This window comes from Tursiops truncatus, chromosome 10 (genome assembly GCF_011762595.2).
Source record: "Tursiops truncatus isolate mTurTru1 chromosome 10, mTurTru1.mat.Y, whole genome shotgun sequence".
Classification (NCBI taxonomy): Eukaryota; Metazoa; Chordata; class Mammalia; order Artiodactyla; family Delphinidae; genus Tursiops; species Tursiops truncatus.
This window is the reverse complement of record NC_047043.1, coordinates 63,220,294-63,235,766: the sequence shown is the minus strand read 5'-3', so window position 1 is coordinate 63,235,766 and position 15,473 is coordinate 63,220,294. Positions and strand designations below refer to the sequence as shown.

The 15,473-nt window shown below is 45.5% G+C and overlaps 1 protein-coding gene across 2 annotated transcripts in view; it reads left to right on the top strand.

Annotated features, from left to right (window-relative positions):
- Positions 1 to 5,990: 5,990 nt before the first annotated feature.
- Positions 5,991 to 15,473, top strand: part of MAP4 (microtubule associated protein 4) — a 169,696-nt gene continuing 160,213 nt past the window's right edge. For both annotated transcript variants that reach the window (XM_033864843.2, XM_073811106.1), the window contains exon 1: positions 5,991 to 6,425. The gene's annotated coding sequence lies outside the window, so the exon portion shown is untranslated. The remainder of the gene's footprint in view (positions 6,426 to 15,473) is intronic.

Genomic DNA, 15,473 nt, shown 5'->3' with positions numbered 1-15,473 from the left:
AAGGATTTGGACCAGAGCACAGGCTGCAAATTGGCAACCCAAGAGCCACTGGTCCACAGCTGTGTTTGGCCTAGACAGTATTTTTGTTTTTTTTTTTTTTTTTGCGGTACGCGGGCCTCTCACTGTTGTGGCCTCTCCCATTGCGGAGCACAGGCTCCAGATGCGCAGGCTCAGCAGCCATGGCACACGGGCCCAGCCGCTCCACGGCATGTGGGATCTTCCCGGACTGGGGCACAAACCCGTGTCCCCTGCATCGGCAGGCGGACTCTCAACCACTGCGCCACCAGGGAAGCCCGAGAGTATTTTTAAAAAGGCTGAATTAGTTGTCGACACTCAACAACCAGGACACTGTACATAAACGTTTGGCTCCAGTGTGACCACACTGGGCCCACATTTCCAGGAACGGGCAGCAATTGGCTGGAGTTGGGGTCAGCGCCCTCCTGCTCCTTACAGTCCCCACCCCACTCTTTTATATTGTGACTAAACAATTTCCTCATTTTCAACTTCTGCTGGGCCTTTGGACTGGAAGATCTCTAAGGGCCTTCCAGTTCACATCTTCTCTGACCATGGCTTATCTCTTTAGGGGCTTCAGATGCTGAACAAGAGGTTGGATGGAGTGAAGAGTGAGGTGAAGAAGCAATAACAGAACCAGGATGAGAGTTGTCTCAAGCATATTGGGACAAAGGGCCAGATTCTGGTTCAACATGGTGATATATCCAGTGGAGCTCTGGATGGGATGTGATGCTTGGAGTCAGAGTTGGGGAGAAGCTAGGAGGTTTTATTGAGACTGAGGGTTCAGAATGGAAAATGGAAGAAGAATTGGGGGAAAGCCAGGTGTCTGCTGAGCTGGCCAAGTGCCTGGAACTGAGGGCATTACTCTGAGCAGTCACAGTGATAGGGTCACAGTTGAGAGCAGTTTTGACTTGTAGCCAGGAAGTGGATCCTGGAGAGAAAAAGGAAAGAGGAAACAAAATAATCAAGGTGTAGTGGAAAGAGCACTGAACAAGGAGTCAAAGGTTGGGCTTCTAGATCCAGATCTACCACTTACTAAGTGTTTGCTTGTAGGCATATCACTCCATATCCCTGAATCTGTTTCCTCAGTTTCCAAATAGGGATGATAATACTAGCCCTGCCTATCTCAGAGTTATAGAAAGCTTAACTGTAATACCAGAGAGCAAATCATTTAGCAACCAGGGAAGTACCATCCCAATGTGAGATGAAATTCAGAAGGTGTAATGCAGTCTTAGAATGTCAGGGCTTGAAGGGCCCTTTGAACATCTGCAACCCTCTCATTTCACAAATGATGAATTTGAGACCCCAAGAGGAGAAATTACACAGCAACTGTAGGGCAGAGGTGGGCACAGTGCTCCATTAGTTTTAGAGTAAAACCCCCTTTGTGCTCCCTCTAGTTGTAGGTAAATGAAACTCACCAAAGGAAGAGAGAGCAAGGACCTAGCTAGGGGACTTTGTGTTCAGGGAATACCCCAAAGTTGTGTTTTGTATCACATGCACTCAAAAGGAACAGGCTCTTGTAATTACTCCAGAGGTCACAGGAACAAGGAAACACTTAGTGAACCTTGAAAGAAGTAGTCTTATTTCAAGGGAGAGGAAGTCCCACCCTGTACATTACACAGCATGCAAGTGAGTGAAGAGAGAGGTGAGGCCATCTTGTTCTACTTCCCCTGATAGAGATGAGCAACCTGAGGCCCAGGGATGGGAAATGGCTTGCCCAAGGCCATACAGCTTGTTCCTGGCAGAGCTGGGACTGTAACGTGGTTTCTCAATTTGGAGTCCAGGGCTTTTACTCCATGTACCATTTGGGGTTGCATTTCACTGCAAATGGCAGAGACCAATGGTGGTTTACACCAATGGAGAAATCTCCATCATTGACTAATGATGGCTTTAAGAGATAGGGGTTACTTTTCTCACTTCATAGGAAGTCCAGAGGTGGGTAGTCAAAGATTAGTGCAGCTGCTGGAAGATGTTAAGGACCTAGTCTCCTCCTATTTTCCAATTTTCACCCTCAGGCCATAGTCCATAGCTTTTGTCTTTATTGTCATAAGATGACTCTTTTACCTCTAGGCATTGTGTCCATATTCTGGACAGGTGGAAGAAATGGAGCTGAGTTTGTCTTTTTATAAAGGCTTACCTGAAACCTCCATATAATACATATAATACATATATATAATATTCTATGTTACATATTAATATGTTGTATTATATATAAAACATGTAATATTGATTAATGAGTATATATGTATGTACATATACATGTTTATATATATATATATATATATATATATATACACATACATACATATGTTTGCTGAATCACTATGCTACACCATTTTAAAGATGAAAGAAGGGGTGGGGGCAAAAAGTACCCGCCTGAGAGTCGGAAAATGGGTTTAAGTCTGGATTCTGCCACTTTTTTGTGGGTCTTCGACATGTTCCAATTACCTCACCTGAAAAAGGTTTGGGCTAAATGACCCCAAAAGACCCTTCTGGCTCTTAAGTTCTATTTCTCTATCCTATTTGAATTTGAATCCATGTAATTATATTTCCCTCTCCTCATGGAATTCTAACATAAACATCATAAATTATGATAAAAACTGGTATGTAAAAATTGTGTATTTATCTGACAAGTGTTGGTACCAAGAAATTTCAGCCAGAAATTCCTACCTTGAGAGCATCAAGATATCTCCCTATATTTTCTTCTAAAAGTTATAAAGTTTTATAACATTTTTCTATCGGAGTCTTACAATTCTGTTGTTAGGTTTATTCCTAGGTTCCATAACAATTTTATTGTTTCACTGTGATGAATGAGATTTTTTTCTATCCCATTTTGTAATTGATGATTATTGGTATTTAGGAATGCTATTCCTTTTTGTATGTTAACTTCGTATCCAGTAACCTTGCTGAATTCTTATTAATTCTAATAGTTTGTAGATCTTCCCTAATTTTCTATGCAGAAATTCATATTACCTACAAATCAGAATAGGCAGAGAAAACAGCCTGAGGAAGGTCCTGAGAGGGGAAAGTTCAGGAAACAAAGAAGGCAGATAATGCTGGACATATTGAGAAACAAGGCAGACGATGAGGGGTAACAGAGACAGCATCATTGCCCAGGATCTTGGAAGCCATTTTCAGGATTGTAATGCAAAGGAAAGCTACTGAAGTAGTTTAGGTTAAAACTAGAGGGAAGGCTCTATGGTAAGCCATTGGACTCTGCCCATGTTTGTGTCCTGGCCAAAATTTTGATCAAAATTTGGATGAATAGGGCCTTCCCTGGAGGTCCAGTGGTTCAGACGCCACACTTCCAATGCAGGGGGCTGGGTTCGATCCTTGGTTGGGTAACTAAGATCCCACATGCCCACGTGCCACCTGGCTCTGCCTTAAAAAAAAAATTGGATGAATAAATATAAAGCATGATTTTCATGGATAATAAATATATTGGATAACTCTAAAATGTCTTCTTGTGAACTTCTGGAGCTTCAAGAATATATCCTTAGACATGGGACTAAATGTTTGCTAAGATTCCCTTCCAACTCTGAGATGCTGGGAATCTACGTTTTGTTTTTTTGTTTTTTTGGCCATTCCATGTGGCTTGCAGGATCTTAGTTCCCCAACCAGGGATGGAATCCCCAGCCTCCGGCAGTGGAACCTCAGAGTCCTAACCACTGGATGGCCAGGGAATTCCCTGGGGCTCTGTGTTTTATCCTGGGTACCCTGGAACTGAAGGGAAAGTTCTTTCCTATTGCAGGTGGGCAAACAGAAAGTACCTATACCTTGAGAAACAATTAGGGCAGATCTATGTTTACACAAATAATTACCACATATGTGGTGAGTACTGTTAATAGAGAGGTATATAAGGGGTGCAGGAGGGTGTATATGAATTGGAGGGGGGGTGTCCAGAAGGTTGTCAAGCTTGGCAGAGGACTTGGAAGTAGCCGTGGCAGTATACAGGAAAGAGAACAGGGAACAGCATCCATGTTGATGGAGATGTTTCTGAGGCAGAAGGAGCATCTGGTAGGCCTGAGAAGGGAGAAGGAAGGGAATAACTGAGATGGTTGTCTAGCTTGGGATACACAGAACATGGTGACTCTGTTACATTAAGGAAGAAGTGGAGGATTCCAACACTTTTGAATCTTCCTAGCCATCTGTCTTCTAAGGATTTCAAAGCCAATTCTATTCATAAAGCCTGGGATAGGCCTAGGGGCTGTTTATTCCAGGCAGCAGGGAGAAGGAGCAAAGTAACTTTTTTAGCTCCCACCTGTGTGCTTTTCTTCAGTGGGCTTTGGTGTGAAGTAATGCTAATTTCACGAGAGAGGAAACCTAATCTTTTTTATCTTTGTACATGTGCCCTTCACTGTGTGACCCTTCCTGATGTGCAGGTACTCAGTCAACATCTGTTGGATGAATGAATTCAGGCTTGCAATGGTAGTTCTCCTACTTTGGAGTCTGCGTAAGGTGAGAGAGGGGGAAATCTCTGGGTTTGGGCCAAGACACCTGTCTTATTAATTGGTGTGTGATCCAGATCAGTCATTTCAGTTTTCTGTGATTGGCTTAAAGTCCTTTCCAGGGCTCCAAATTCGCAGTGCTATCCCTTTTCCACTTATCCTTTAATTTATTTAATTTTAAGTATAGTTGATATGCAATATAATGTTAGTTTCAAGTGTACAACATAGTGAGTCGATATTTATTTATTAATTTATTTTTGGCAGCACCCCGACGCTTGTGGGATCTTAGTTCCCCGACCAGGGATTGAACCCGCGTCCTCAGCAGTGAAAGTGTAGAGTCCTAACCACTGGACCACCAGAGAATTCCCAGTGATTCAACATTTAAATACATTACAAAATGATCACCACAATGTCTAGTAACCATCTTTCACCATACAAAATTATTACAGTATTTAGTATTATCAACTATATTCCTCATGCTGTATATTACATCTCTGTGACTTACTTATAATTAGAAGTTTGTACCTCTTAACCCCCTTCACCTATTTTGCCCAACTCCTCACCCTCCTCCTCTCTAGCAACCACCAGTTAGGTAAGTCACTAAAGTTCTGTTTGTTTTCTCATCTGTAAAATGATAATAAGAACATGAATACCAACTATATAGGATTGTTGTGATCATTTAAATGAGTTATTAGGTATCACATACTTAGAGAATGCGCGGAATATAGTGAGCATTCAATACAGTGTCAGCTATCACTTTTAACTTCCGGACCAGTGTTACCCAGCAGAAATGCAATGTGAACCAAACAGTAATTCTACTTTTGCTGGTAGTTACATTTTATTTTTTTAATTTCTTTATTTGGCTGTATTGGGTCTTTGTTGCTGCGCGCGGGCTTTCTCTAGTTGCAGCAAGCAGGGGCTACTCTTCGTTGCGGTGCGCGGGCTTCTCATTTTGGTGGCTTCTCTTCTTGCAGGGCACGGGCTCTAGGCCCGCGGGCTTCAGTAGTTGTGGCACGTGGGCTCAGTCGTGGTGGCTCGCGGGCTTAGTTGCTCTGCAGGGATTGAACCCGTGTCCCCTGCATTGACAGGCGGATTCTTAACCACTGCGCCACCAGGGAAGTCCCTCCAGTAGTTACATTTAAAAAGTAGTAAAAAAGAAACATGAAATTGTTTTAAAATATATTTTATTTAACCAAAGGTATTCAAACCTGCAATCAATTTTGTAATGACCCAAATTGTAATCAATGATTATGAATGAGCTATTTTATATATATTTTTAAGTCTCGGAAATTCGGTGTGTATTCTACACTTATAAAGTATCTCAACTTGGAACAGCCACTTCACTTGTGGCTGGTGGCAGAGCAGCCCAGGAGAGGCCCCCCAGCTGCGTCCTCATCCCGCTAGGGTTCTTTCCAGCGCCCAGCTGGCCAGCGCCCCAGGCCCCGCCCCGCGCCCCTCCCAGGTTACGTCATAGAGCCACAGGCCCGGCCGCGTGTGCCCCGCCGCTCACATCCTCCCCGCTCCAGGCACCAAGTTCTAAAAGGAAGCGACGATCAATGCACAGAGCAGCGGAGTAGGCCGGTCTGTCCTCCCGCCGCTCGGGCGGCAGCAGGCGGGCGGGAGGCGGGCGTCTGAAGCCCCCATGCGTACCTCGCCCCCAACGGCCCTCCGCTTGGCCGCTACCCCGGCGGGGTCGAGGCGGCGGGGCCGGCGCCTATTGGTCCGCCGCTGTCGTCCGCCCGCCCCCTCACCGCGCTTATTGGCAGGAGACGCGGCGCCCGCGGAATAGGCGGTGGCGGCGTCCCTCCCTCGCGCCGGCCCTCAAGAGGGCGACGAGGAAGCGGCCTCTCCCTGCGTCCCGCCCCTCGGGCTCGCTCGCTGGCTCCCGGCTCCTCCCGGCTGCTCTCGGCCATCTCCCGGCTCCCTCCGGCTCCGGCTCAGGCTCCGGCGCAGCGGCGGCGGCGGGTAGGTGCAGCGGCAGGCGGGGCCCCGTCAGAGGGGTGGCCTCCCCACTGCCCCCGGGACTGCCCGAGCCTCGCCCCGCGGCCGCCCGGGACCCCACCAGGCCCTCCCGAAGCGGGGAAGGGCGGTGGCCGCCGGCTTCGGGACGCGGGGGCGGCCGGGCGGGGGGCCTGCGGGCGTGATATTCCAAGTCTTCGAGGCGTGATCCGGAGACTTGCCGGGCGGGGCGGGCTGAGGGGTCCAGCTGCTGGGGTCTGGAGCGGTGGGGCCGAGAGGCACGCCTTGGGCGAGGGATGGGGCTGAGCCTGGGGAGCGAGGGTCGGCTGCAGCCTGGGGCCCTGGGTGGGGCTCGGGGACATAGGAGAACTCAAAGGTTGTCCCGTGAGGTTTGGTGGGGTCAGTTGAAGTAGGGCTGAGGCGAGCCTTAGAGAGGGTGCAGGGTCAGGCCCCGGTGGGGCTCGAGGACGTAGAACTCAAAGGTTGTCCCGTGAGGCTTTGGGGGGTCAGTTGAGGTGGGACTGAGGCGAGCCTTAGAGAGTGTGCAGGGTCAGGGGTTACGGGAGGGGCTGGAGGGTGGTCGGGAGAACGGGGCCCCAGGCAGGGCTCTTCCTGCGTGCGTGGCCCTAGCACTGTTTGGAGACTAAGCATGTTTCTGTCTGTGGGAGTGCGCAGGGGTCGCTTGCTGTAAAGGGTGGGGATGCGAGGATAGGACAGGCACCTCGGGGGCAGTTGGAAATGTTACCCAGAACAGAGATTGTGATTTAGGACATGGACCAGGTTCTCCGCTGGTATGTTGCTTGAGCTCTTCGGTGAAATTACCCTGTGGGGGGGTGGGGGTGGCGGGGGATGTTAGGGTTTTCCTTCCATCCAGGAATGGGTAAATTAAATGCATTTGCTGCTTTGGGGAGGAGACAGTGATTACGCTTAGGTCTGTGTTTAAGGACCCAGACCCAGAGTGAAACGTGCTTCTCGGGATGGTTAGTGTTACCCAGCTTTCTCCTGGGAACCCCCTTTTCTCCTCACCCTCCTCGGTCCAGTTACAGTATTGCTCCCCAGGGCCTCTCGATTCCCTCTCCCTGGCTCCCTAGGATTGCAGTGTTTCTTGCTCTGCGTGTGTGTGTGTCTCCCGCCCATTTTCCTGCTGCTGCGCTTTTGGCAACTGCCTCTGCTCTTTCCCAGGGATGGTTGTGGCATTGCATCAGGGGATATTTGTGCTTGTAATTTGCTCACTCAGCCCGGGAAGAGGGAGAATAGTATGCTGCAGAGATGGGGGTGGGGTGGGGGTGCCGTCAGCTCGACTGGGCAGACAGAGAAATGGGTGTGGTGAGGGAATACAGCTGCTCTAGGCCTATAGGGTAACACTGTCCAGTCATCAGCTCAAAGAGATTCAAAGAGCGGCAGCAGCAGCTATTTTTATAAATCAGTTCTGAATCCAAGCTGAGCACATGGATTTAGAGTGAACAGTTGTCATGGTCTAACTATTATGGGCTGGGTGTTTGGTAGACAACACTAGAGTTGCTAAGCAAGAGACTCCATCTGTACAGTACAGGGGGTACTTTACTTGTAGCATTTTAACTGCGCTTCTCAACTCTCTTGCATGGGACATCTCTTGTCAAGGGATGTCTTTTAAATTGATGTGGTTTGATGGTCCATACCGCTGTTTTTTTTTTTTTAAGAATTTATTTATTTATTTTTGGCTGTGTTGGGTCTTTGTTGCTGCGTACGGGCTTTCTCTAGTTGCAACGAGCGGGAACCACTCTTCGTGGCGGTGCGCAGGCTTCTCGTTGCAGTGGCTTCTCTTGTTGTGGAGCACGGGCTCTAGGTGTGCGGGCTTCAGTAGTTGTGGCTCGCGGGCTCTAGAGCGCAGGCTCAGTGGTTGTGGTGCACGGGCTTAGTTGCTCCCCAGCATGTGAGATCTTCCCAGACCAGGGCTCGAACCCGTGTCCCTGGCATTGGCAGGCGGATTCTTAACCACTGGGCCACCAGGGAAGTCCCATACTGCTGCTTTTTAAATGAAATGTTTTTACCTTAATTATACACTTCCTTTCAAATTTGCCTTAAATATAATAAAGCTATCACTTTTTGAGCACTTGCCATCTTCCAGGCACTAGTTGTTGGTGTTTATTTACAGATGAGGAAATTGAGACTGACAGGAATCAAGGTCACACAGATAAAGTGGTATCCACACCAATGTCCCTCTGACTCCCACAGTAGTTCAGAAACTGGACATTTCAGAAACTGGACATTTTTGGTTCACATGGGTGATTCAAGCACTTAAGAATTTATTCATGCAGAGTAATCTCACTGGAGACTGATAAGCCAAATATAAGTTTATTTACGTCAGGGACTTCCCTGGTGGTCCATGGGTAAGACTGTGCTCCCAATGCAGGGGGCCAGGTTCAATCCCTGGTTGGGGAACTAGATTCTGCATGCATGCATGCCACAACTAAGAGTCCACATGCCGCAATGAAGATCCTGCGTGCCGCAGTGAAGACCCAGTGCAGCCAAAATAAATAAATATTTAAAAATTAAAAAAATTATTTATGTCCAAAGTTTTAAGTGCCATATGCACATGGGAATTAATTATCCACAGGCCAGGGTACCTCCTTTGTTTCTGGGCAGCCAAATCAGTAATAAGGATGCAGTTGATTATAGAATTGAAACTAAGGGCACTGTATGTTCTTAGGGGATGTTTTAATCAAGTCACAGAAGCCTAGTGGGTCTGCCTTCTTTCTCCACTATGCAAACTCCTATTGGGTTGGCCAAAAAGTTTCTTTGGGTTTTTTTCTGTAACTTATGGAATATTTATGTTGGACAGTGCTGGGGAGATTCTCACACATTTCCCCACTGTCTCAGTTTTTTAAGTCAACTCTTCATATATTTGTCATACCAGCATATACTTACTTGAGTTAAAATTCCCAAATTTATAAATAAGTTTATATTACATATTAAAAAAGTCATTTTCCATTGTTTGCTGACAGTGAAGGAAACACCTGTCTTATGCCTAAGCTTTATTTTTTAGAGGGTATGAAAACTTTTATTAATTAATTGGCTTTCAGGGGAGAGTAGGACAAGTTTGTCATACTTTTTCAAAATGGCTTGAGAACAAGGAAAGATACTTGCTTGCAGTTTTAATTTTGGTTGTAGGGTGGGGGTGGGAATGAGTGTTCCCTTGTGTGGTTTGAACCTCCTACCTACATCAAGATAGGTTGCTTAGTTTTAGAGATATGGTTCCTATTGATCTTAGGGTCTTGTTCTTTCTCCTAATCTTGTTTCTGAATTTGGTGGTCCATCCTTTGGCTGCATAAACTTTTGCTGTTGATACTTCAAATTTTTGACATCGCTATTTTCCTCCTCCTCCTTCTCCTCCTCCTTTTTAAATATTAAGCATCAGTCGTTGATATGTAGGTTTTATTTTTCTTTAAAAAGCGAGAAAATCTGAGAGGAACATTTTGAAGTCATCTTGGTGTAGTTCATTTGACTTGCTCAGTGTGAAAAGGAAACCGAGTAGATATCAACTGATTTCACTTTGTCCTTCTAAATGGCACTCTTAGAACCAGGTTACTGTGGCCTTATTGCTAGGAGTGAGTATGCTGAGGATAGTTAGGGTCAAGAAAGGGGATAGAGCAAACATATATATGAGGGGTTTGTACACACTGTCTTCTTAGAGCATTGTAGGCTAATTTCTCAACGCAGACCTTAGGGGAATTACTTTGTATGTCATTAAAATTTTAAGCTTGAAAGTCAACCGAATGTACTTTTGTGATTCCTTACAGGTTGAAAAGTTAATCTTCTCATCGTAAAACCCATTAAAAATAAATAAATAAATAATTTTTGGCCGCATCTGGTGCTGTGCGTGGGCTTTCTCTAGTTGCAGAGGGCGGAGGCTACTCTTCGTTGCGGTGCGTCAGCCTCTCATTGCGGTGGCTTCTCTTGTTGCAGAGCATAGGCTCTAGGCATGCAGCCTTCAGTAGTTGTGGCATGTGGGCTTCAGTAGTTGTGGCTCGTGGGCTCTAGAGCATAGGCTCAGTAGTTGTGGTGCACGGACTTAGTTGCTCTGTGGCATGTGGGATCTTCCCAGACCGGGGCTCGAACCCATGTCTCCTGCATTGGCAGGCGGATTCTTTTTTTTTTTTTTTAAATTTATTTTTTATTTTTGGCTGTGTTGGGTCTTGGTTGCTGTGCGCAGGCTTTCTCTAGTTGCAGCGAGCGGGGGCCACCCTTTCCTGCGGTGCGCGGGCCTCTCATTGCGGTGGCCTCTCTTGTTGCGGAACACTGGCTCTAGGCTCGCAGGCTCAGTAACCGTGACTTGCAGGCTCTAGAGCGCAGGCTCAGCAGTTGTGGTGCACGGGCTCAGTTGCTCCGCGGCATGTGGGATCTTCCCGGACCAGGGCTCGAACCCGTGTCCCCTGCATTGGCAGGCGGATTCTTAACCACTGTGCCATCAGGGAAGCCCGGCAGGTGGATTCTTAACCACTGCGCCACCAGGGAAGCCCCGTAAAATCCATTTTGTTAGTTTGCATTTAAGAATCGTTTGAAATGTATTTATAACCTTTCCTCACTCTCCCCAATTTTACAAGGTAAAATGCAATTTAAAAAAACCTTTTATTTTGAGATAATTTTAGATTACAGAAGAGTTGTAAAGATAGTACACAATTTCTGTATACTCTTCATTCAGCTTCCCTTAATGTTAACATCTTATATAATCATCATACATTTATCAAAATTAAGAAATCAACATTAGTTGTTTTTTTTTTTTTTTTTTGCTGTGCGCGGGCCTCTCACTGTTGTGGCCTCTCCCGTTGCGGAGCACAGGCTCCGGACGCGCAGGCTCAGTGGCCATGGCTCACGGGCCCAGCCGCTCCGCGGCATGTGGGATCTTCCCAGACCGGGGAACAAACCCGTGTTCCCTGCATCGGCAGGCGAACTCTCAACCACTGCGCCACCAGGGAAGCCCTTTTTTTTTTTTAAATGTATTTATTTATTTTTGGTTGCGTTGGGTGTCTTTGTTGCTGCGCGCAGGCTTTCTCTAGTTGCGGTGAGCAGGGGCTACTCTTTGTTGCGGTGCGCGGGCTTCTCATCGCGGTGGCCTCTCCTGTTGCGGAGCACGGGCTCTAGGCGCGCGGCCTTCAGTAGTTGTGGCACATGGACTCAGTAGTTGTGGCTTGTGGGCTCCAGAGCGCAGGCTCAGTAGTTGTGGCGCATGGGCCTAGTTGCTCCGCGGCATGTGGGATCTTCCCGGACCAGGGCTCGAACCCGTGTCCTCTGCGTTGGCAGGCAGATTCTTAACCACTGCGCCACCAGAGAAGCCCTAAGAAAGCAACATTAGTTTAACGTTATCAACTAACTTACAGACTTTCCTCTGATTTCCCCAGTTTTTCCACACTGATACTCTTTTTGTGTTACAGGATTCAATCCAGGATACCACATTGCACTTAAGATGTCATGGTTCCTTAGTTTCTCCCAACCAGTGACAGTTTCTTGGTTTCTCCTTGCTTTGATGCTTGACACTTTTGAAGAATAGTGGTCATTCGTAGAGTGTTCCTGAATTTGCATTTTCTGTTTTCTCTTGATTAGCCTGAGTGAGGTTAGGCATTTTAGGGAAGATTACCAGAGAGATAGTATGCCCTTCTTGTCCCATCATATTTCGTATCAGAGGATATCTGATATAAACACGACTTATTACTGACGTTAACTTTGGTAGCTTGATTGAAGGTCGTGTGGCTGCCAGCTTTCAATAAAGTGACTCTTTTTCCGTTTCCTTACTTCATTTGTTAAAAGCTAGAAATGAGTCACTGAGTAAAGCCACACTCCAGGGCAAGGGAATTTAAGCTCCACCTCCTGAAGGGGTGAGTATCAAAGAATTTGTGAGCATAAGTTAAAACCACCCACAGTAATTAGTAAATATCTCTGTGAGGCTAAGCAAAGATCTGATTTTCTTTCTTAAAGTTTCATCCATTAATTTTAGCATTCGGCAGTGAAACTTGCCTGCAGCAGCAATTATTATTGTGTTATTCTAGTGGTGATTTTGTTTCCCTCATTCCTCCTACATTTATTATTTGGAATTCTTCTGTAAGGAAGATTTGTGCCTTTCCCCCATTTATTTATTTAATCATTTATATCAGTATGGATTCATGAACATTTTTCTCCCTTTGGATTGTAATCCAGTACTATATTTTGTTGCATAAATTCTTATAGCTTTGGCCATTTGCCACCTATGTTCTTTTGACATGAGCCCCCCCCCCCCGCTTTTTTTTTGGATCACATTTTTACTTTCTGGTGCTGCAAGATGCTCTAGTCTCATCTTTTTTTTTTTTTTTTTTTTGCTGTATGCGGGCCTCTCACTGTTGTGGCCTCTCCCGTTGTGGAGCACAGGCTCCGGACGCACAGGCTCAGCAGCCATGGCTCACGGGCCCAGCCGCTCTGCGGCATGTGGGATCTTCCCGGGCCAGGGCACGAACCCGCGTCCCCTGCATCAGCAGGCGGACTCTCAACCACTGCGCCACCAGGGAAGCCCCAGTCTCATCTTTATTTCCCCAGCCCTGGCCCTAGAACCAACCATTTCTTGAAGGAGCTCTGGTTTCTTTTATTGCAGAAAAATATTTAGGAACCAAGGTCTGGTTTCTAAATGAACTGGGTGTACTCATTGCTACTGGGATATCACTGCTTCTTGGCACTCTTAGGGAACAGAGCTGGGAAATATATGTATGTATACTGACCCAGGTATACACATACCTGTTTTGTTTTGTTTTGGACACGCGTCGCAGCTTGCAGGATCTTAGTTCCCCCGACCAGGGATTGAACCTGCGCCCTCAACAGTGAAAGGGCAGAGAGTCCTAACCACTGGACCACCAGGGAATTCCCTACACAGATCTGTTTCTGTATCTATCTGTATATAAATATAATCATGGATTCATACTGGTCTCTTCTGACTCTAATCCAGCACCACAGAGTTCATTCTAGCATTCACCTCCTTGCTTATTTGTAATTTCTTTCTCTGTCAGTGAGAAACTTGGTTCTTATTATTTATAATAGATTTACTTAATAGTTCAACCGTAGTGTATGTGTAAAGTAGGAAACTGCAAGGTTCTTTTTTAGTATTTCTTTTTTTTTAATTTAAATTTTATTTTATAGTGGAGTGTAACTGATTTACAATATTATGTTAGTTTCAGGTGGAAAATGCAGTTTTAATTGTCACATAAGGTAAATTCTAAAGTATTTTGCAGTTAACTAATTTAAATTATATTCCTGTAATATTGGTATTTTAAATTACTATTTTTCAGTTCCAGTGGAGAGGTGAAGTCATTTGCCCCTGGCCAAACAGGAAGTGAGTGACTGTAGCTGGAATTGGTGACCTATTCTCACTCCCAATGAAAAGCTTAATCTCAAGCAAAGCAGTCTCTTCATATCAAGTATCTTGACCAACAGGTCAACCTTTATCCCTTCTTGGTGGGATTGTTCCTTTTAATTAAAGAAATTCCTGGGTTTTAGGTTTTTTTTAAAACTTTGGCAGTGTTGAGAGCAAAAATAATTACTTTACTGGACTTCTTCCTACTTGTAGAATCATAGACTTGGTAGAGATCTTAGAGATAATCTAGTGCAGTTTTTCACACAGTATAAGTGATTCATCCACTCCTCTCTTTTAGGAAGTATTCCCCTAGACAGGGACTTCACAGCTGGTGGCTATCAATTCCAGGTTTGCAAATTTGTCATTTTAGAAAGACTTCCTTGATAATTATCTCAGAGCTGCCTCCCTGCAGTTTTTATTCACTGGTTCTAATTTTGCTGTCTACAATTATTCCTTGTAGCTCCAATCTCCACTTTACAGCTATTTAGTTACAGTTATTTTGTCCCACTTAAATTTTTTATTTTCCAGACTAAACAGTTTTTTCCTTCTAGCCACCTCTTCTGAAATGTGCTTTCTAAACTTTTTACTGTGTGGGCATCATCCTCTGGACATGCTACAGTTTGTCAGTTTGTCACGTATGTTCTGATCCAGATACTACTGTATTAGGCCCTGAAAGTAAAATGATTAAGGAATTTAAAATGATCCCTGCCCTTGGGGAGCTTAGTTTCCATCAATGTTGCTTTAGAATAAATTAGGTTCTTTTTTCTTTCAATATCCACTTTCCAGTGTTAGTTTTTACTTGTCTGGTAGTAAGGTCACCTGTAGGTCTTTTTTTCTCTAGAACTGCTATTAACCCAAGTCTTTGTCCTCAGTTGGTTGTTTGTTTGGTTTTTTTAAATTAATTAATTAATTTATTTTTGGCTGTGTTGGGTCTTCGTTGCTGCACGTGGGCTTTCTCTAGTTGTGGTGAGGGGGGGCTACTCGTTGCGGTGTGCAGACTTCTCGTTGCAGTGGCTTCTCTTGTTGCCGAGCACGGGCTCTAGGCGTGTGGGCTTCAGTAGTTGTGGCACGCGGGCTCAGTAGTTGTGGCTTGCGGGCTCTAGAGCGCAGGCTCAGTAGTTGTGGCGCATGGGCTTAGTTGCTCCGTGGCATGTGGGATCTTCTGGCCCAGGGCTCAAACCCGTGTTCCCTGCACTGGCAGGTGGATTCTTAACCACTGTGCCACCAGGGAAGCCCCTGGTTGGTTTTTTGAATCTATGTGTTGGACTTTTTTACACTCCTGTATTCCTTCTGTAACTCCTGATTTCTGTCCATTGTTCCAAAGGGGAATCCTGATTCTGTTATCCTTTGCCTTTGTTATCCTTTCTATGTCTATAACTTTGATTTGTTCTTTCTTTATTTTTCCTTGAATAGATTAAGAAAATATTCACCTAGAGAATGCCAAGATCAGATCCTAGTAGTAGGTAATTAGAAATAAAACTTCATGCTTTATTTTCTCCTTACTTCTGACTTTATTACTCTATTTTTTTTAATTAAAAATTATTTACTTATTTGGTTGCACCGGGTCTTAGTTGTGGCAGGCAGGCTCCTTAGTTGTGGCATGTGGGCTCCTTAGTTGTGGCAGGTGTGCTCCTTAGTTGTGGCAGGTGGGCTTCTCAGTTGTGGTCCATGGGCTCCTTAGTTGTGTCATGCAAACTCTTAGT